We start from the raw sequence: 20770 nt of genomic DNA, 5'->3' as shown, positions 1-20770 counted from the left end.
GAAAAAGAGAGGGATAGATAGTGAGTAAAAAATATTTTAAAAAGTTCAAAGAAACAAAGGATTGCAAGGATTAGTGGAGGATTGAAAAAAGCATGCCCAGAACCATAGCAATGAATGAAAAACAAGGTGGCCGCGCCCATTGAGGACTGCGTGGGTAAGTTTGCGCGATATTTCCCCCGCGAGCACTCAAAAACGCACGCGAACACGTAATCGCGCCCCGCACACAACGCAAGCTTGCAAATAGCACCCGGAAACGGAAATACGCAACGCGCACAAGATGTATATTCACATGGGTAACTTCGCGGTCGGGGCGCTGCAAGCGGCTCGCGAATACGCCATAAACCCCACGAACCCGCAAAAAAATCCACGACTTTGCGGATTTTGCGGATCGCGAATTCGCTATCGCACAAATTCGCAGACCGCGAACTCGCAAATTTCAACCATACTTATATCTGTATTGTCTCTGGCAGGTTACGGGAAGGATGTTCCATACAATTCTATTGGTATTTCATCTTGCCCGGCCGCTTCACCAAATACTAGAAAGTATAAAGGTAATCTGATTTCTTTGGAAATTAAATCAGCCTCCAGGGATTCACGATCTTCCTTCCCTCTCAAGCCAATTCATTATTATTTTATCAAGAAAGACTTCAAACCGATCTAGTAGGGGAAATGTGTCTTCTTGGTAAAGTTCTTCATAATACCCCTTGAATACTCTGGTGATAGCCTTGGGTGTGCTAGGCAGCCCCCTTCACTGACTATTACGGAATCAATACTCCAGTTTTTTTTGGAGTGTCGTGTACGAAGGGCCAATAATCTCCCAACCCTCTGCCATACTCGTAGCTTTCAGCCCTATGAGTCTGCTTTTTTTCCGCATGTGGCCTCCATGGTCGCCATTAATCCTAGCTTTAGCCACAGTGATATTTTGCAGCAGCTCGGGATCATCCTGCTTCACCTTGATCAGTCTGAAATGTTGTGCCTTGAGTTCAGAAAGCTCAATATAAAACCCCTGTCTCATTAACCTGCTGTCCGTGATTGTGAAAACTAAAGCTGGTGGTCTTACCCCTAATTCCAGTTTTTAGTGAGTCTCACACTGCATCATCAGACGCAGTATTTCTGTTGCTTGTCAGGAACTCAGAAAGCCATTTCTCATGTGCTGAAAATAACTGGTGTTGAGGAGTAATTTCCTGTCAAATGTCCGGTGCTGTAGTGTCCTGTTAGCCCTGGTATCAGCAATCTCCAGAATCATGTGGTTATGGTCTGCAAAGACACAAGGGAGTCTCTTAATACCTGGATTTGACAATTAATTTTTCTTCTTTTTATTGTTTTTTACCAAGAATGTATTTTAGATGCACCCTGTATGTAACTGACAAGCCATGAAAAGGCTCAGTCCTGTTCCTGAGAGATTGTACATTTTGTATCGGGCTATCTTACCTTGGTATTTATAATGTGCTTTTATGGTTTGCTGATTATGAAACCGAATAAAGAAAGATGATGATGGCAATTCATTCAATTGTATGACATTGCTCCTATTTTTAATAAATAGCACCCCCCCTGACCCCTCTGTCCTTCTCCCCTCCTCCAAGACTCCTCCCACCCGTCTACCCCACCCACCCATGTGAAGCTTTCAGACCATGGGGTGGTCTGTTGATTGCTTGTGCGTCCCCCCTTTAGAGCAGGAGCTTATTGTTACACCTAAATGATTACAAAAGGGTGCTTTCACCGTAACTGAGTAACAATAACAAAATGAATTAACAGAAGTGGAAAACAGAAAAAAAGCCAAGCAAAGAGAGAGACCAAAAGCCAGAAGACAAAATGTAGAGCACAGGATCCCTTTTCCCTCTCTTTCTCCCTGCCCTCTTCTCTTTATAGATAAGGGAGACTATTACATTCTAGAACAATCCTGATTGATCTTTAGGATCTATACTGACCCAAAAACTGAAAAAAATCAAAGATCAACCACCAAAGTCGCCATATCCTGAGCCCCAAAGAGTTGAATCAGATCCGATCATATCAGGCATTTAGATTGCAACAGCCTATTAAATAATATTCCCCAAAAATTCTTTGGCCTTAATTTGAGAGTTAAACATGTAATTACGACGATGCAGGTCACATTCTTCCAGCTTCCATTGTGTGTCCGTAAGCTGAGCCTCTGGGGCTTCTGCTTGTCCCTTCATAGCTGCCACATCCATCTCTGCTGCAGTCACCCATCTTCCAGTGTGGTCAATCTCTGATATCTGAGAGCAGGTTTTAGCAACTTTTCAAATTGCCCCCTGCAGCCTCATGGTTGCGGCCCGCCCTCTGACCATTGGTCTCTATGTCTCGTTTCTATGTTCCATGACAGTTTATTTTCTAACACAGATGGAGTTCCTCTTTAATCAGCATTTCTGTCTCTGAGGTCACAAAGGAAAGACTAAAATACCATGAATAGGCATTTACCTGCCAAATATGTGGAAACCACAATGATGTAAATGCTGGTCTCTCGACACCTCCTCCAAGAATCTAAGAGAAATTAGATTTTACCCCAATCAGATAAGGCAATGAGCATACTACCCTCAGATAAAGAAACAGAGATGTTGGAGGGGGGGCGTGGCTTGAGCGCCGATGGGTGAGGCGGCATGAGCCGATAGCTCCGTGCCCGATCCCAAATTTATCCTGTTAAAAACTCCTGAAACCAGTCGTGTTCGATGTAAAAGGTGTCGGAAACTCAGGAGGTGACAACCCGACCGACATCGAGGCACCTGAATGCCCGACAGCGATCCAGGCGCGGATTTTACTGCCGATGGAGTTCAGTGAAAGAGCAAGATGGCGGATGGGAGCCGCGGATGAGAAGGAAGTGGTCGAGTGGTGACATGGATCAGCGCAGCAAGTGTGCAAACCGAAGGCTCTAGCAACCGGAGTATGCACTCAGCCCTCCGAGCAGATTAACCGACGGTGCGGGTCAGCGGAGCTCCCCAATTGCCGGACTGCCCGCAGAGATCCAGAGCGGAACTACCCGTAAGATGGCGGCCGGGACCCAGTAAGGTTTCGGCCCGAGAAATCGAGGGTGAGCAGCCCAGAGTTCTGCTGACAGTGCGCGAGATTCGGTCCAGCAGTGAGAAGTGTCTGGGTGTCGGCGGGGTTGTGGAGCACTGCGGCTGGTGGACGCACTGTAAAGAAGTCCAAAGGTAGATTATGGGTTGAATAAGTATTTATTATAGTAAAGGATCCCATCCACAGGATAAGCAGTCACCAGTAGTAAGGTCCAAGATCAACTGCCTAGATACTCTAAACATCACAACTACAGAATCTGTACATAGCATTCCAATGCATGTGCCAACCTGGCAACAGGCTGCATGACCAGGATGCCACACATCTCCCTCCTTATAACAGATAAGAATAAACAGAAAATATTATCTTACAAAGTCATTAAAACGAGTAGGTTTACGTGTAATTCTTGAAGATTTCCTCGCGATGACAGGACCAACCACAGCTCGATGAGATGAAGCAGCTGTTGAAGGTTTCCTTGTGATGAGAGGACCAACCACGGGGTGATGAGATGATGTACCTGTAGGTGAAGAACTTGACACAGGAGATTTGGAATCGTCAACAAAGTCTTTCCTGATCACTACAACCCTGTTCAAGTTCCAAATGCGATGATCAGTTGTTTTGACAGCATTGCCTAAAACCTTGATGACTTGAATAGGCTTCAAAAATGAAGCAGATAGCATCTTGTTCTTTTTACATGGATTTTTTATGAGAACCCAATCACCCACATACACCACCGTGTGTTTCACAGAATTTCTCAAATCATGAATCCTTTTCCTATCTTGTAGTTTTCTCTCCTGAGCTGCTTTCCACTCCTCATTATCATTTGAACCTTTCAGATGTAAATCATTAACCCAAGGCGGGGTAACCAAGGTGTTGGGACGCCTACATCTGAAAAGTTCAAAGGGTGTTTTTCCCGTAGTGGCATGTGGTGATAACCTGTAAAGTTTAACTTTTTCAAAAATATCTGATTTCCAATCTGAACCTGCAGATCTAGACATCCTAATTGTCTCCTTGAGCACACGGTTAAATCTCTCCACGGTGCCATTCGTCTCTGGGTGGTATAGAGAAGATTTTTTATGTTTAACACCATGTTTAGACAAGAATAACTCCATCTCTTTAGAGACAAGTTGAGTTCCATTGTCCGTCAAAATGATGTTGGGAATACCTTCCCTAGCAAAAAGTTTCTCTAAAAATAGTATCACATGCTTGGATTCTATGCCACGAGTGATGGCAACCTCAGGCCACCTAGAAAAGAAATCTACTAAAACTAGAACATACCATTCAGATCCTGCAGAGTATATAGGCCCAAGGATGTCCAGGCCAACTTCTTCCTACGGATTGTTTGGAAGTGTTCTAATAACCATGGGCTGAATTCTGGGTTTTGCTACCTTCTCACTCAAAGCACACTCCATGCAATCTCTAACTTTCCTTTTGATTTCTAAATCCATGCTGGGCCACCAGTATGACATCCTCAGATTCTCCTTTGTCTTTGAAATGCCCATATGTCCACAATGAGCCAACGAAATGAGCTCACTTCTAATAGAAGCCGGAGGAACCAACCTAGTACCTCTTTCCAGTAACCCATCATATTCAGATATTTGATCCTTAACATGCCAAAATTTCTCTAATATGTCACCACCTTTTGGCTTAACCTTCCATCCAATCTTGATCAATCTCAAAATTTCCATTAGGGCTAAATCTTCTCGTGAAGCTTCTAACCATTTACACTTATCAATGACACCTTCACTAACTGAACAAACCATTTCATCTTCACCTTCCAAATCATCTTCTAGATCTAAATCTTCTTGAGAGACAAGACGAGATAAGGCATCAGCTACCTTATTCTCGACACCTGGTAAATATCTAACTTCAAAGTTGTAATCTTGTAAACCTACAACCCATCTTGTGATTCTACTGGAAACAGCATCTATTCCTTTGGTTTTTAGGATTTCGCATAATGGTTTGTGGTCAGTCCTCACTTCAAAAGTACTTCCCCACAAAAAATTCTTTAATTTCTTTACTGCCCAAAAAACCGCTAGCGCTTCACGCTCTACTACAGAATATCTTAGCTCTGGACCTCTCAAACTCCTTGACAAAAACAAAATGATTACTTCATTCCCTTCAATCTTTTGTGTTAAGACCGCCCCTAATCCTTTTAGACTTGCATCTGTTATTAGAACCGATTTCCTCTCAGGATCAAAACTATTCAATTTGGGAGCATTGTTCAACTTTTCTTTAAGCGCAATGAATTCTTTTTCACAATCATCACTCCATACAAAGTCAGATCCCTTTTTTAATAACGATCTCATGCTAGCACAGAGTGAAGCAAAACCACATATAAATTTGTTATAGTACTCAGCCATACCTAAAAAACTAATCAATTCCTCCTTGTTTTTAGGGGAAGACATCTTCATCATAGTGTTAATTAGACTAGCTTTTGGTGAAATGCCACCCTCTGAGATTGTGTGTCCTAAATAATCTATGGAGTCCTTCTTGAATTTACACTTTTCTAATTTCACTGTTAGACCGGCTTCACACAAACGTTGCAAAACTCCAATCAGTCTCAGATCGTGCTCTTTATCACAACTTCCAAAGATCAGGATGTCATCTTGATACACCCTCACACCTTCCAAACCCTTCAAGACACCCTCCAAAGCTCTTTGAAAAACTGAGGCAGCTGATACTAGCCCAAAAGGAAGCCTCACAAAGCGAAAAGTGCCAAATGGTGTTACAAATGCAGTCAAATCTTTTGAGTCTTCATCAAGCTTTATCTGGTGATAGGCGGATCTTAAATCCACCGTACTAAAGACCTTTGCTCCTTTTAATAACATTAACATGTCTGCAATTTTGGGCAAAGGGTAGTGATCTACCACCACATTTTTGTTTAACTCTCTAAGGTCTATGCACAAACGAAGAGAGCCATCCGATTTCTTGGCGGCCACAATTGGAGCGACCCATTGGGTTGCTTCAACTTCTTCTATGATGCCTTCCTTAACTAATTTCTCCAATTCCATTTTAACTTGATCCCTAACAGTAACGGGAACAGTACGTACTTTACAACAAACAGGTATGGCGTCCTTCCTCAACTTAATGTGATGATCATAGTTCTTCAAACAACCCAACTTTTCAGTAAAGACAGTAGGAAAATCCTTTCTTAATTTATCTGAAAAGGACTCATCACAATTTTGGTTTATGTTGATTGAATCAGTGTTAACAAACGGAAACTCTTTTAAGATGATGGGGGGAGAGGAATTGGGATCTAGCATTACTCCTAAATCCTTTTGAACAAACCAACTCAAGATATTGTCCCCCTTTTGTGAAATATAGATTTTCGAGTTGGTAAGTCTCTCTTTATAATTCATGTTTCCTAAGAAGAATCCTAGAATCTCTATAGGCTTCTTACCATATGCAAGTGGTTTTATATCTGGACGAAACATTTTAATTTTACCTTGTAAATACCTGAGATAAAATTCTTTTGCAACAATGGTGATCTTGGCACCTGAATCAAATAATACTTTTACCGGATGACCATTGACCAAAATCTCATCAATAGGACAATTCTTTGGTTGTGGACCAAAAACTACTTGAACCAAAACTTGACCACAATCAACATTCTCATCATTTTCATAATAATCATTTGTGTCATCAAAATCATAATAAATTTCATTAACTTTGCCTTTGTAATCCCTTCCCTTGCAAACAATAGTAAAATGTCCCTTTCTTTTGCACTTGCTACAGGTAGCTTTCCATCCAGGGCATTGTCTATCGTTTGCAAAATGACCCATTTTGCCACATCTATAACATTTCACTTGTGTAAAATCAAACTTTTTATCTGGTCTAGTATTGAGGGTTTTGTTGGTAGTTACATCCCTCGTATTACCTTTCTGTCCAGTATTTTCCCTAGTTGTACTCGGAGTCTTGACAAGATTAACAGTGCTACTGTTCTTACTTTCCCCATTCTTTCTTATGACTTCTACACATTTAATAGAATGTTCAATCCTTTTGGCTATGGTGATCACATCATCTAAATCAGGTTCATCTTTTTGCCATAGTTCCTCTCTAACACGTTCAATCCTACAACCTAGCATGAACTGATCCCTTATTCTTTCGTCAGTAGAGGCAGCAAACTTGCAAGATGAAGCTAATTTTCTTAGCGCAGTTATGTAATTCTCTATGCTTTCCTCCTCAAGTTGCAATCTGCGACCAAAATGATACCTCTCTAAGATAGTAGACACTTTTGGAAGGTAATGTTTGTCTAGCATAGCTATGCAAATTTCATATTCATTGAGAGTTCTATCTTGTATCTCTGGGAGGTGATCGAATACTTCCTGGCCCTCTGTCCCTAAACAGTGTAATAACAAAGCTGTTTTCCTTTCTGCACTTAAGTTGGCCCCACAAACCTTTGCATATCTTTCAAATACCTTGCACCACTTTTTCCACCTTATTGGAGGATCTCCTGGATTTTGTAAAAAGAAGGGTGGAGCCGTGACATTCTGCATTATGGTACAGAAACAATGGTACAGAGAATATACAAGAAAAGAAATGTAAGCAGATTAACCTGGCATAAAGAAATGTTTTCTTAAAGTAAAAACAATGAATTGCTATAGCAATTTTAAACCTGAAAATAAAATGTAGGATTAAGCATATATTTGAAAGAAGAGTATCACATTTGAGTTATAAACAAACAAATAGAAATGTCTCACTTCCTTTTCCTCTTTTTTTTTTTTTTTTTTTTTTTAAATTAATCACAGTCTCAGTGTCTAATAAAATATCCGGTTCAATACCTTCAAATTCTCCTGAAGGAACAACAGTTGAAACGCTTGAAAAACGCTTGAAAACGAGCTAGATCACAAAAATGACGAATCTGCTGTTTCTTAAAATAAGGAAAGGTTGTTTACGATGAATCCGTATCTTCGAAGACGAAGCTGCTGTGTTGTTATGGCAACCATGTCGCTCCTTGTTGGTGAACGTGAAGCTGCCGTGTTGTTATGGCAATCACGTCATGACGCTCCTTGTTGACGAACGTGTTATTAATGACGTTCCTTCTTGCTGCGGTGGAGTGAGCGAACGTTGCGCTCGAGAAGAAAATGTGGTGAGTGTTTTAAAAGATGCAGCTGCCGGGCGGCTGCCGATGCTGGGCTGAGGCTGTTTATTTAAAGACAGGTTGACGCTGGCAGATTAAAGTGCGCTAGAAAATGCGTTGCGCTCACAATGTGCTGGCAGAGAAACACCATTTACAATGTCAGATGTGTTGACGCTGGCAGGTTGAAGTGCGCTAGAAAATGCGCTGCGCTCACAATGTGCTTGCAGAGAAATATTATCTACAATGTCAGGTGTGATGACAGAAGCGCTTCAAACAATCACAGCAAAGCAGGGAAAACAGCGCTTCCTTCCAAGATAAAAGTCTTCAATCAGCGCTGTGTAGACTGCCAGACAACACTCAAACACTGTCAAAATTTGTGAAAAGAAGCAAGAAGCTTCTCAAAGTACACAAACAACACAAGGCAGCTTTTTCTATGAAAGTGTGTCCAGGAAATTGGACATAATATAGGTTAAAAAAAAGTACCTTTTTAAAGTTTCAAAATGAGGTTAAGGAGAAATCTTTATATCTTTGTTGAGATCCTTTCTTCAATTCTTCAGAAATCCCATCCCGTCGCCAATGTAAAGAAGTCCAAAGGTAGATTATGGGTTGAATAAGTATTTATTATAGTAAAGGATCCCATCCACAGGATAAGCAGTCACCAGTAGTAAGGTCCAAGATCAACTGCCTAGATACTCTAAACATCACAACTACAGAATCTGTACATAGCATTCCAATGCATGTGCCAACCTGGCAACAGGCTGCATGACCAGGATGCCACACGCACCAAATAACAGCCCTGAACGCCGCAGCGAATATCGAGCTGCATGTGAGACGACCGTGACGCCGGCGGACCTGCATGCCATCATAAGGGCGGACAAGCGCTTGCGGCTCCACCGGCTGGCGGGAAGGAGGTTTCCCTGACGGCGGCGCCCAGCTACAGCCCCCGGTGAGTGTGGTGGAGCGGGCCTGTACCCGGTACTGCAGAGGTGGGGCGGGGGCAGGTCTGCTCCATCGCATGAACGGGAGCAGGGGCGCACGACCGGTGGTGCCGGGTCGAGTCTCCAGGCACCAGTTAGAGGAGCTGAAGAGTGTGGGAAGATAGCGCACCGAGCCTAGTACACGCTCCAGAGGAGAGGGGAGGACGCAGCCTGGAACTGCGGACACCGCTGGAAGCAAATGGAGGTCAGCGAAGGGGTAACTGATTAGACCTGGACGCACAGGGCCTGTGGTGGCTTGGTGAGGCGACCTCACGATCCGAGGGATACGCTATGTGCACTGTGATAGGGGACTCGCACTGACCGAAGATCTGCCTGGGAGCGCATTGGGCTGATAGCTGTAGCTGAGGAGCCAGGGTGAGAGGAATGGACCTGGCCTAGGGGTCGGCGTAGGGCTGAAGACTTCCCCGGGACCAGCGGAGGGGCTCTTATACTGTCATCGCGGGATGGCTGCTGAGGGTCTCTGTGCAGGTCATGCTTGAGGTGATGAGGGCTTCGGCAAGAAAGGTGGTTCAGGGAACTAGGCCTGCTGGAACCTCAATACCCAATTTCTGAGGTGACGGGAGACCTTACACAGGAGTTCTGCACAAGGAGATATACTGGTACTTGATAGAGCGACACCCACTATAGCAAGATGAAGCCCAAAAACAGGAAGGAGGACACTGGTGAACACGCTGACACTCAGGGGGCAGGGGTGGAACCCGAGGAAGCATTGTCGGATATAGGGCTGCGTCAACATCTGGATAAGATACTAGCAGCAATAGCGGCCACGAAAGACGCCCTCCAACTAGATATTGCGCTGGTGGCGACGGGACTGGGGCTCCTGCGTGCGGATCACTCGAAATTGGCAGATAGGGAGAAGGAGAACGAATTGGCCATCCAGGAACTCAAACCAGCACAGACCACAATGGAAGCCAAGTTGGGTGATGCTCTTGCTCGCTTTGAAGTGTTAGAAAAAAGGGCAGAGGACTCATAAAGTAGAAACCAGCGTAATAACATACGCGTAGTGGGCCTACCGGAGAAAACGGAGGGGTCCAACATGATTGCCTACCTAGAGACCTGGCTCAAATCTGAGGTTGCGCCGGAGGGCCTGTCCTCCTTCTTTACACTGGAAAGGGCGCACAGGGTGCCGGCTCGGCAGCCGCAGGCCGGCCGCCCTCCTCGTCCGGTGGTGGCCAAGCAACTTCACTAGAAAGATAGGGATGTACTAATCCAAAAGGCACGCACAACGGGACCCTTTAAAGTAGGCAACGCCACAGTCACGATATTCCCGGACTACACTCAGGAAATACAAAAACGCAGGGCCTCTTATTTGACGATTAAAAAAGAACTACAAGAGGAGGGGATCCAATACTCTCTGATCTTCCCGGTGAAATTGAGGGTAATACTGGACGGCTCGACGCAGTTCTTCCAGACACGGGAGGATGCATGATCGTGGCTTGAGACTTACAGAGCTGGTACGGATCGCCGGACACAGGAACATGCTGCACCGCCTAAGCCCTTTCAAATGCGTAAATCTCAACGTCTCCGGAAATGGAATAAGACTCTACAGAAACAACAGCTGGCGCAAATGGAACTGGACAGACAAAGAGCTCTGGCGGCAACGGCGGAAAAAACGGGTTCGCAGAAAACGGAGTCAGCGATGGGAACGGACTCGGAAGAAGATAAACGGAGGTCGGAGGCAGAGATCTCGGAAACAGACAGCAATAAGGGGCCTGCGGTTACTCCAAATACAGCTGAGGGAATGCTGGACAAAAAGCGTGTCTGGGGGGCTTGTGGGGGCTGTAAGGTCATCATGTACAACTCACTAATGGTGATGCGCCTGGGGGCGCTTGGACGCACATAATTACGGAATGGAATTATCTGGGATCTATGGCGGGAGGGCTGGGGAGAACGCTGCTCCCTGTTGGGGCGAGTTACGCCCTTAAGGCCACCTGTGGTGACTACTGCAGGATAGTGTTGTGTGCATTGTTGTAAAGTTTGGATGGGGACTGATACATTATTATTGGGTCCTGTTCTGGGGGGGTGGGCTGGGGGGGATATGTGGGATGTTTGGGTAAAGGGGTTTGTTGGTGGTGTGGGCGATCATGTTTTATCCTGGAGAGGGGTACACAGCTGCAATGGGGACATCACCTGATTTGAAATGCATCACATGAGATGTGAGAGGCTTGCACACAATGACTAGGCGACACAAGGTCCATGCCTATTTACTGAGGAGAGGTATCCAAATAGCTCTATTACAGGAGACACATCTTACTAAGGCGGAGGGTCAAGCGCTGCAGCGTAGGTGGAGGGGTCAGGTATTCAGCACAGCGTACTCTGTGTTCGCTAGGGGGGTGCTCATAAGGGTGAGGGCGGGTGTCCCTTCTCAGGCCACAAGACAAGTGCTGGATCCGGAGGGCAGGAACGCGGCGGTAGAGGGTAGGCTATATGGTAGGGACATTGTTCTATGTAGCGTATATGCCCCTAATGTCGACCAAGCTCGTTTCTTGGCCGGCCTATCAGGCGTGCTGGCGTCATACCTGTCTGGCCCTGTTGTGTTGGGGGGTGATTTTAACACCATTACAGAAGTAGAAATGGACAGATCGCATCCTCCTCTAGCTGCCGCCCGGTTAGGAAACTGGTCAAAACAAGATCTGACTGGCAAGACCGGTGGGGGCTGATTGACGTATGGCAGGCACAACATCCGTGGGACAGGGACTATTCCTTCTTTTCTTCCATACACAAACTGCATGTCAGAATTGATGGAATCCTCTGTTCCCATTCGGCTGCACACGTGGTGGCACATACTGAGTACCTCTCTAGAACTATTTCTGATCACAATCCGTTGCTGTTGTCGATTAACTGGAAATGAGTGCGGTCCGCAATCCCGACGTGGCGGTTGCGCCCTGAAACTTTGGAGGACTGAGGTGGGAGAGGGTATTGAGCGCTATTTCCAGGAGAACCAGGGCACGGCGTCTTTGAGGGTGGTATAATGGGACGTCTTTAAAGTGGTCATTAGAGAGCTCCGTATTAGTAAATATTCAGGAACTAGGAAGACAGTGTGACAAAAGCGGAGGAGGCACTGAGGGATCTGGCGCAGCGGAGGCCTGAACAGCCAGCGCTGCAGGCACAACTGCTAGATGCGAAGGAGCGGCTTGCGATGGAGGTCGAGCGGCTGCGCTGCTTTGACCACAAAAGCTCCATGGCGAAAGTACATGCAGAGGGGGATAAAATAGGTACACTGTTGGCTAGATTAGTGGACCCGGTACCAAGGAGTGGCCCGATCATGCGGATAGAATTGGATTCTGGCCTATTGGTTCACTCGCAGGCGATGGTGCTGTCGCAGTTCCTTAATTATTATGCATCTCTATATTGTAGTAAACTAGAGGAGACGGAGGCAGACATAGAGGGATACTTGGAAGGAATCCCGCTCCCGCAGTTGGATGCAGATCAGGCTAAATTACTGGGACAGGATATAACTTAAGCTAAGATACGCGGTGCAGTAAAACACATGGCCAGGAACAAGACACCGGGGCCCGACGGGCTACCCAGTGAATTTTACGGCCAGTATATTGATGCGCTCGCTCCCCGCTTGTTAGAGGTCTATCAGGAGGCAGGGAAGGAAGGTCAGCTGCCTAGTTCCATGCGTGGGGCATTGATTATTCCCTTACTGAAGCCTGGAAGGGCAGACGTGGATGTGGCCTCTTATCGGCCATTATCCATGTTAACGGTGGACTACAAAATTTTGAGCCGGATATTGGCGACTCGACTCCTGCAGCACATGCCCTCATTGGTACACACAGACCAAGCGGGTTTCATTCCGTCCAGATGCACAGCTCTGAATATACGTCGGTTTCTACGAGTTATTGTGGGGGCCATGACGACATGTGCTCACCAGCGGTCCTCTCTGTGGACATAGAGAAGGCGTTCGACAGCCTGGAATAGGCTTTCCTACACAAGGTCCTGAGCCGATTCGGACTGGCCGACCAGTTTGTGAAGTGGACGAGAGAGCTGTACTCCTCGGCCTCGGCTAGAGTGAGACTGGGAGAGGTTATTTCGGACCAGTACCCAGTCATGAGGGGAACGAGGCAGGGCTGCTCATTGTCGCCGCTACTATTCGCATTGGCGATAGAACCTCTGGCGGTCCAGGCACGATCGGGGCTGATTTATCGGGGGCTACCACTCCGGGATGTATCACACTATATAGCATTGTACGCAGATGACTTACTTTTTTCCTGCGGGATGCGGAAGAAGATCTGCGAGGAGCGACTTCTCTGCTGTCACAATTTGGAGAGATCTCGGGACTCAAAGTGAATTGGAACAAAACATGTATCTTTCCGACCCGACGGGGGTCTGAATCCGCCAGAGTCACTTGGTGAGATCACCTGGGAACCAACTTGCCTCACCTATCTGGGGGTTCGGATCTATCATGAAAATATAGATTTGCTGGAAGGGAACGTGGGGCGCTGTGTCAGGCCCTGAAGGGATGCATGGAGTTCTGGTCGACACTCCCCCTATTGGTGATGGGCAGAATAGCTTTGCTTAAGATGGTAGCCCTCCCCAGGTTGCTTTATTATTTCCGTACTTTGCCGATATGGATTCCACCGCGAGTATTTACAGAACTGCGTTCCTTAATCACTGGCTTCTTGTGGGGCAGCGGAAGACGGAGAGTGGCGCTGGCGACTCTGATGAGATCCAGGCCAGATGGCGGATTGGCTGTCCCCGACTTCGAGCTATACTATTTAGCGGCACAGCTGCAGGTCCTGACGCAACATATAGCGCAAGAATTACGGGCCCTGAAAGTGGTCGAGGACAGGGGATACAGCGCCTCGTCCTGGCTTACATAGTCCTACAACAGAGGCTTGACCTGAGAGATCTGACTAGGGAGGAGCGGACCTTGAGGCTCTGTTGGAATAGAACCCAGCGTAAGGCAGGGGTTCCCCACCCATATGCACCGAAAAGTCCGCTGGGAATGCTGACGGCGCTACCATACGGAGGGGACTGGACTCCGCTGGCGAACTGGGAACAGTTAGTTCTCCAAATGGTAGGGGACTTATACTTGAATGAGGAACTGTTGCCCTTTCCGGCATTACGTGACGGGTATGGGCTCACGGAGGGTGACTTCCTGATTCACGCAGCGGTCACGACCGCGATCCAAAAGCACTGGGGGGGGGGGTGGACGAACAGAACCTGTAACCACGTTAGCTTGCCAATATGTTGTAATGGCAGCGGGAACCGTTAAAACAGTCACGTGCCTGCAATCACGGATGCTGCAGGAAGGCTTACGCCCATTGGCGGTCCTTAAAGCAAAATGGGAAGCGGGAATAGGTCTTCAGATCCCGGATGCTACGTGGGAACACATTTTTAAAAGGGCATGGAAGGGGAACAGGAATGCTCGGCTCCAACAGATTCAATTTTTTATTCTACATCGGGCTTACTTGACCCCGGGTAAGATCTGGAAGTATTTCCGGCTTCAGGACGCGGCGTGGCCCAGATGTCTGGAGGGGGATGTCGAACTGGAGCATATGTTGTGGTTGTGCCCGCGCATGGGAGGTTACTGGGCAGAAATAGGGGACCTTTTAAATGCAATCACAGATAGACATTTAGAGTACGATATGGCAACTTGCTTGCTGCATTGGTTCCCGCACACGGCAAAAACTAAAGTAACCAGCAAATTCATTGATTTGTGCCTCTTGCTGGCCAAACGAGAGATAACTTGGCATTGGAAGGCAAAGGAGGGGCCTTCGAGCAAGCGCTGGCGAAGGGAACTCTGTAAATGGGCGCAATGGGAGAGTGTTGTGAGGCTTAGACAAGCTACATGCGCAGGTAATGATAAGGCTTAGGAGGGGGCTAGAGCATGGGAGGCCCTGGTTCAGGCTCTGACGGACACTCTGATGGAAGAGGCGGAGGATTAAGAGATGCACATCCATGTGATTGAAGAACAGGGAACAATGTTGTGCAAACTCTTTGAACAATTGATACCACACAGAGGTATGAGACTCTGAACGTGCCCACACCACCGAATATGTAGGGGGGGAGGGTGTTGAGGGGTGTTGAGGGATGAGTTGGGGAATACTATGGGGGCGTATTTGACGAACATGGAGAATGTGATATATGTCTCTTTTGACTGTATGAGAACAATAGAAAAGTCAATAAAATATGTTTCCAAAAAAAAAAAGAAAGAGATGTTGGAGTAAAATTATTATTATTTTTTTTATTTTTCACTCCTGCCGAAAAACCGTAAAACCAAGGAACATTGAGATTTACAAAGGTTCTCCAGGATAATCCTGGAAATCATAGCCACTAAGAATACTTTGTGACATTCCTGCTGTGAATAACCATCTTCACCTAGATCATGAATAAGGTTTTTGGTACTAAAACAACATTTTTGGACCTCATGAGAATGCTGGTCCTATTGTGGAGTAGCCACAGGCACGGTTTTTCTTAAGATTAGCAAGGAGCTAAAGTTGTCTATAGTTGGTGGAGTTCGCAATCTTCAGGATCTCACATTATCATGTAAAGATGCCCCAGACAGGTCTTTCCTTCCTTCCTGCTGTTTTCTGGTTTGGAGGCTTCCAAGGCTGCTCTTCATAATGCTACTGAAGGGATGTATGTCACGATAGTGACGGCACGCAGGATTACCAGCTCAGTTAGTCATACTCACCTGGGCCCATTAACATTCACACATTTGAACGGGTAATCCTGCCTCTACTTACTGCCTATCAGGATTTTATTTTCTTAGGACTTATACCTATACACCATGACTTACCAAACCTTTGTCACCTATGCTATAAGTCCTAGGGATCGAAAAGGGAGTTAGCATAATAGGTAGCAATTTTAAAAATTTACCTTTCCTGTAAGAAACAGACTCGGGAGAGGTTTTAACCACTTTATCTATGCATAATTTGATGAGTCAGAGACCACAACAGATTGACCAGAAATTTTACAAATAAGAATATAATTAATAAGATATAAAATCGGCAAGGAATTATAGTAACACCTTTAGACATTGGTACCTGGGAAGGGTAAGAAAGGGAAATAGCAAAAGGACATACCACATAGATTATATTTACCTAGAACGGTGTGAGGACCAACCCTGGCCATGGGCTAGAACAAAGAAAGGCTCCTGACTAATCAGGTACCCATGGGACAGGACAGGTGCAATCAGGACAGGTGACCTCCGCTAAGTGCAACGCCAGCGTCACACCCCTCTCTATGGCAATTTGGTACCCCAACTGGGTAATCGATACTTCTTCCTCAGCACACCCCGATTCTTCTGACAGAGTTCTCCGCCTACACCTCTGCTCTCGATTCTCCTTCAGCATACGTTGGGTTAGTGACAGGTCTGTGACAAGTCGGACAAATTAACTGACTTAGCCTACCTTAGGTATAACATTTTCTGGGCAATGTACTACCCTTAAATGTTGCAAATTCTATGTGATCTCTTCATTTTATTTGTCAGAAAGACGAGGAGAGGTCATCAGACCATACTAAGATGAGGTCATTTTCATTGACTTTAATTGATCAAGTTCCGGCCCATAATTTACTTTCCCATAAATGTTCTACCACCCAGTATTATTATTTCATTTTAATATAAAAAGTATAATAAAGTTGCGAGTGGTCTTCCTTTCCCAGGTTATGGGTTGTGGTTCCCCGGCGCATTGCCGGAAAGACAGCCATTGGAAGCAGTTCAATGTCACTGCTCGAGCGGAGCAGAGCGGATTCAATATGACTGTTCATGTCACCCTTAGGCCCAAATACGAGCTATTAATAAAATCAGAGAGAAACATATTAGATTACAAAAATAAATGTATGCACCGTATACCACTTATCTCTACTTTAACCCCATTACTTAATTTTAACTATAGCATTAGTGGTTAAGCTAAACACACACGTTTTAATACCTGCAGGAGCATGTGCATTAGTATGTGAAAGCATGAAGCGGCCATCTTGGCATTATTGCACAGATGCAAGGAATTCCCACCAGAAGCGAAAGACGTCACACCACGTAGATGTGGCGGACATATTCGCAGAAAGTTTCCTGCTATTTGGCGTCCATTTTAGGACACTCGGTTTACTGTGAGTAAAAGAACATAGTCAAGCTTCCCCATCTTACTAGAAATGTTGTGTAATGTAATTTTAGTAAAACAAAACATGTTGATTAATTGGTTACAGGTTATTTCAAGAGGACTGAGTCCAAGCAAGTTTCTGTACATATGAAACCTTGCTCCATCAATAGCAACCAAACAATATCAACCTGAAAGAAAATTGATTCCACAATAGAGGCCACAAGTGTGTGTTCAAGATGAGTACATGTAGGGAAGTATAGATTTACTATTCTTAACTCCACATCTATTCACTTCAGTCACCTGGTGCTAGCCAATACTGCAGAGTTGACCATAATATTGGGATGCTCCACCCTACTAATGTTGCACTCAGACTACACGTTGCTTGTTCGAACTGCCTTGAACTGGGTGATCACGTGTATGAAGCATACTCGGGAGAGCAGATATAAATAAGTGTAAATAGGGCTACAGTGCACTGTTGTTCACCGCACCCGTCACGGTCATACTGCCTTGGATAGCAAGAATAAAACTCAAAGATCCTTTATGATGAAATCAGCACTCACAGCATAAGGCATACCCTTGTCCATCTACTATATGCAGGGGGCAAGGTTTGTGATCTGCCAATCACGTTAGTTATCGTTTATACACTAAAACTGCAAAAAGAGTCGAGAAGACCCTGAATTGTCGCTATAGGGTCACAGAAATACAAACACCTGGGATTCGATGTCTCATCCTCTCATGGAACTTCCATCGATGGGGTGGGGTCAGTCGAGAGTTAGGACACTTCCTGCGCCTGCCCTTTTCTGTGATGTAGGTTTCAAAACCCATATTACTCATGAACCATGTGGTGCAGCAACCAAGTCCTACAACATCTGCAGGAAGGAGAAAGCAAAAGTCTGATGTGTACATCAACAACCAAGCAACATTTCCTGGAGTGGGTTCTATGAACTGAGCTTGAACCGCCATCTTGGCATTGGGAGCTCAGGGACTCTGGTGCTCAAGCTCCACAGAAATGCAGCAGGAATTTGTGCTCACTTTAGTACCCCCGGAACCCTTTCGTGGTGCAGAAAGGGGCACAATACTTGTGGGACACCTACCGTATTACGGGCCGTTCAACCCAAAAAAGAGGCACGCAGCTCTGTTGAACCAGCCAAGCTCTTCACGATCAGCCCACGCCCAAGAAGCTACAGTAGGCGCCCTAAAACAACCACTGAGGGGGGCCGCACTGGGATGCAAATGCTCCTGGGCCGGTCCACTGCTTCTACCCAGAGCAGATTTTATATTGCTCCTCATGCTGGTACTAACGTGTTTTAAGTGCTTCCTTTACTGGACGACACAACAGGCGACTGTTATGTTATTTCCCAGGAATGTCAGGATCCCACAGTTTTGATAAGCAAGTGGGGATGTGTGTTTCTGCTTCCACAGCTAAAATCCTACCCGCAAGATGCCGCCTGCTCCTGACTGCTGCACAGGGCATCCATTCCTTTCGGTGCCCTCCAGAGGTTTAATGTACATCTGGAGAGCACGTGCGTCGCAGAAGTCTGTCCGGAAGGCATTTTACTGCTCGGGAAACTGCACGCGAACTGTGACAAACAAACATCGAGGACATCACGTGACCTGCCCAACGAAGAACCCCAAAAGATTTTGTAGCCCTCGGGACAACCAACGTGGAGCCAGACGGATGCGGTCCTTCTAGTCACTTAGTAACACGTGCATTCAGAGAAGCCTTGTTTAAGCAGTAGATGCAAGATATTGTATAAACGCCTTAAAAGAGGAGGTACAACCATGGACTAATATCCACAAGGGAGGCAGCAGGCTGTGGATATTCCATCGCTTTGTAAAGGATTACACCCTTGGCCATAGAGTTTGATGAACTCAGCTGTTCATATATGGACAATGAATTTATGTTTTAACCCTGTCCTGAGGAGGCCTAAGATGAAGATAGGCTGAAACGTGGTCATGTCGACGACACTTTTAAGGAGGAGTCAATAGAGATATAGTGTACTTCTAAATTACAAGAGTGTCACACTGTAAAGTATAGAAGTAGTTGTTTTTGACTTAGAAGTGTGTGTTTACGACTACCTCCGAGTGGTCTGTCCAGATGTGAATGGAAGCCACTATCAAAATTGTATTATTATTTAGGGTTACTTTGTGGTTATCTTGTAGAGTTTATGTCCGTGTACAGAATGTGTTTATATGTGAATTTTTGTAACTTATTGATTAGGTGTTATTGGCTAGGATGAGACAATGTATGTATGACATATTCATTGTGAACTATAAAACACAGGGAAGGTAAATTAAAAATACCTTCACCAAAAATGTGTATATATGATTGATTCCTTCATACCGACTGTTGGTTATGCCTACCTCAGGACAACCAAGGCATTCTCACGAAGGGTCAAACTGCTGTATAGCTCAGTGGGTGAATGTACCAACTGCAGAGATACACGTGTAGCTTTACTGAGCTAAGGCACTTGGCGGATACAATCTTTCATCCACTTGAGGCTGTTAAGATGTGGGTGCAAAGAAGCTGAAAACTGTGTTCGAAAGAGCTATAACAAGCACATTCTTGGCTTTGAGCCAGCGCCCAATGAAATGTGAAACCTTCCCAAGTTCAGAAGGTCCCGGCTACCAAAAACAAGCATTTGCAGGCAGGGTTGTGCGAGCAGGCGTGAGAAGGCATGACCAGGAGTGCGCAGGAGGGGTAGCCCCAAGAAGTCACGGAATGAGGGAGAGGGGGAGGGACGGGAAGGAAATAGTGTTCAGAGTAAAGGGGCCAGTAGTCATGGAAGGATACAAACGACGACATGGCTGTCATGGGGAGGGACTAACAAGCCTAAAGCCAATCGGAAGGCAGCAATTAGGACCTAATCCAATGAAAAAGATGGGCAGAGAGTGGGCAGAGCTTCCACAAAGCTTCAATGCTATACTGAATACTGCATGCCTTGCAAAGCATGCAGCGCATGCGCTGCAACGCTAGGCATGACCTAAAAACAGGGGTGCTGTAAGGAGGCAGTAGTAGCATCCCCTGTTCCTCTCTTCTGTGGGCCAAAATCACCTCACACTTAAAATAGAAAAGGTAAATTTATCCTCAGAGTTCTCAGGCTGCAATGCATCGTTTATAGGCCCTAGCACTTTTCCAAGGTCTATGCATGGTGCCTCTGCATCCATAAAGCCCAGTAGAGAGCTCTTTGACTCTGTTGGGCCAACTCATAGGTTCTGACCTCCTGTCTCAGGGTCCACAAGCTCCCACAGACTTGTGTGCCTTTTTTTGAACTCCTGGATGGTTTTTCCGCCAAATACTGGATTGATGGGTCCTGAGGAAGTTCCAAAACAGCCCACTGGACTGTGTGAGTCTGAAAACAAATTCCATTCTGGGGTCTACAAACCCAAAAAAAGAACCAGAGATCAGCCTCCATTTGCAACCCAAAGGCTGTGCACAGAGGATGTTGTATTAAGTCTTTTCTAGTGAATGTGTCTCATACAAAGTGTGACCACAGCAGTATTGGCAAACTCAAATTCTGCTCCTGACACACTCGACCATTCAACATGCCGGATCTGGTATGAAATGCTCCACATTTGTATTCTAAGTCAGTCTGTTATTCAAGTCAAGTCAA

The sequence above is a fragment of the Lissotriton helveticus genome, chromosome 10, assembly GCF_964261635.1.
Source record: "Lissotriton helveticus chromosome 10, aLisHel1.1, whole genome shotgun sequence".
In the NCBI taxonomy this organism is placed as follows: Eukaryota; Metazoa; Chordata; class Amphibia; order Caudata; family Salamandridae; genus Lissotriton; species Lissotriton helveticus.
The sequence above is the reverse complement of the archived record's forward strand: the minus strand, read 5'-3'. Positions refer to the sequence as shown.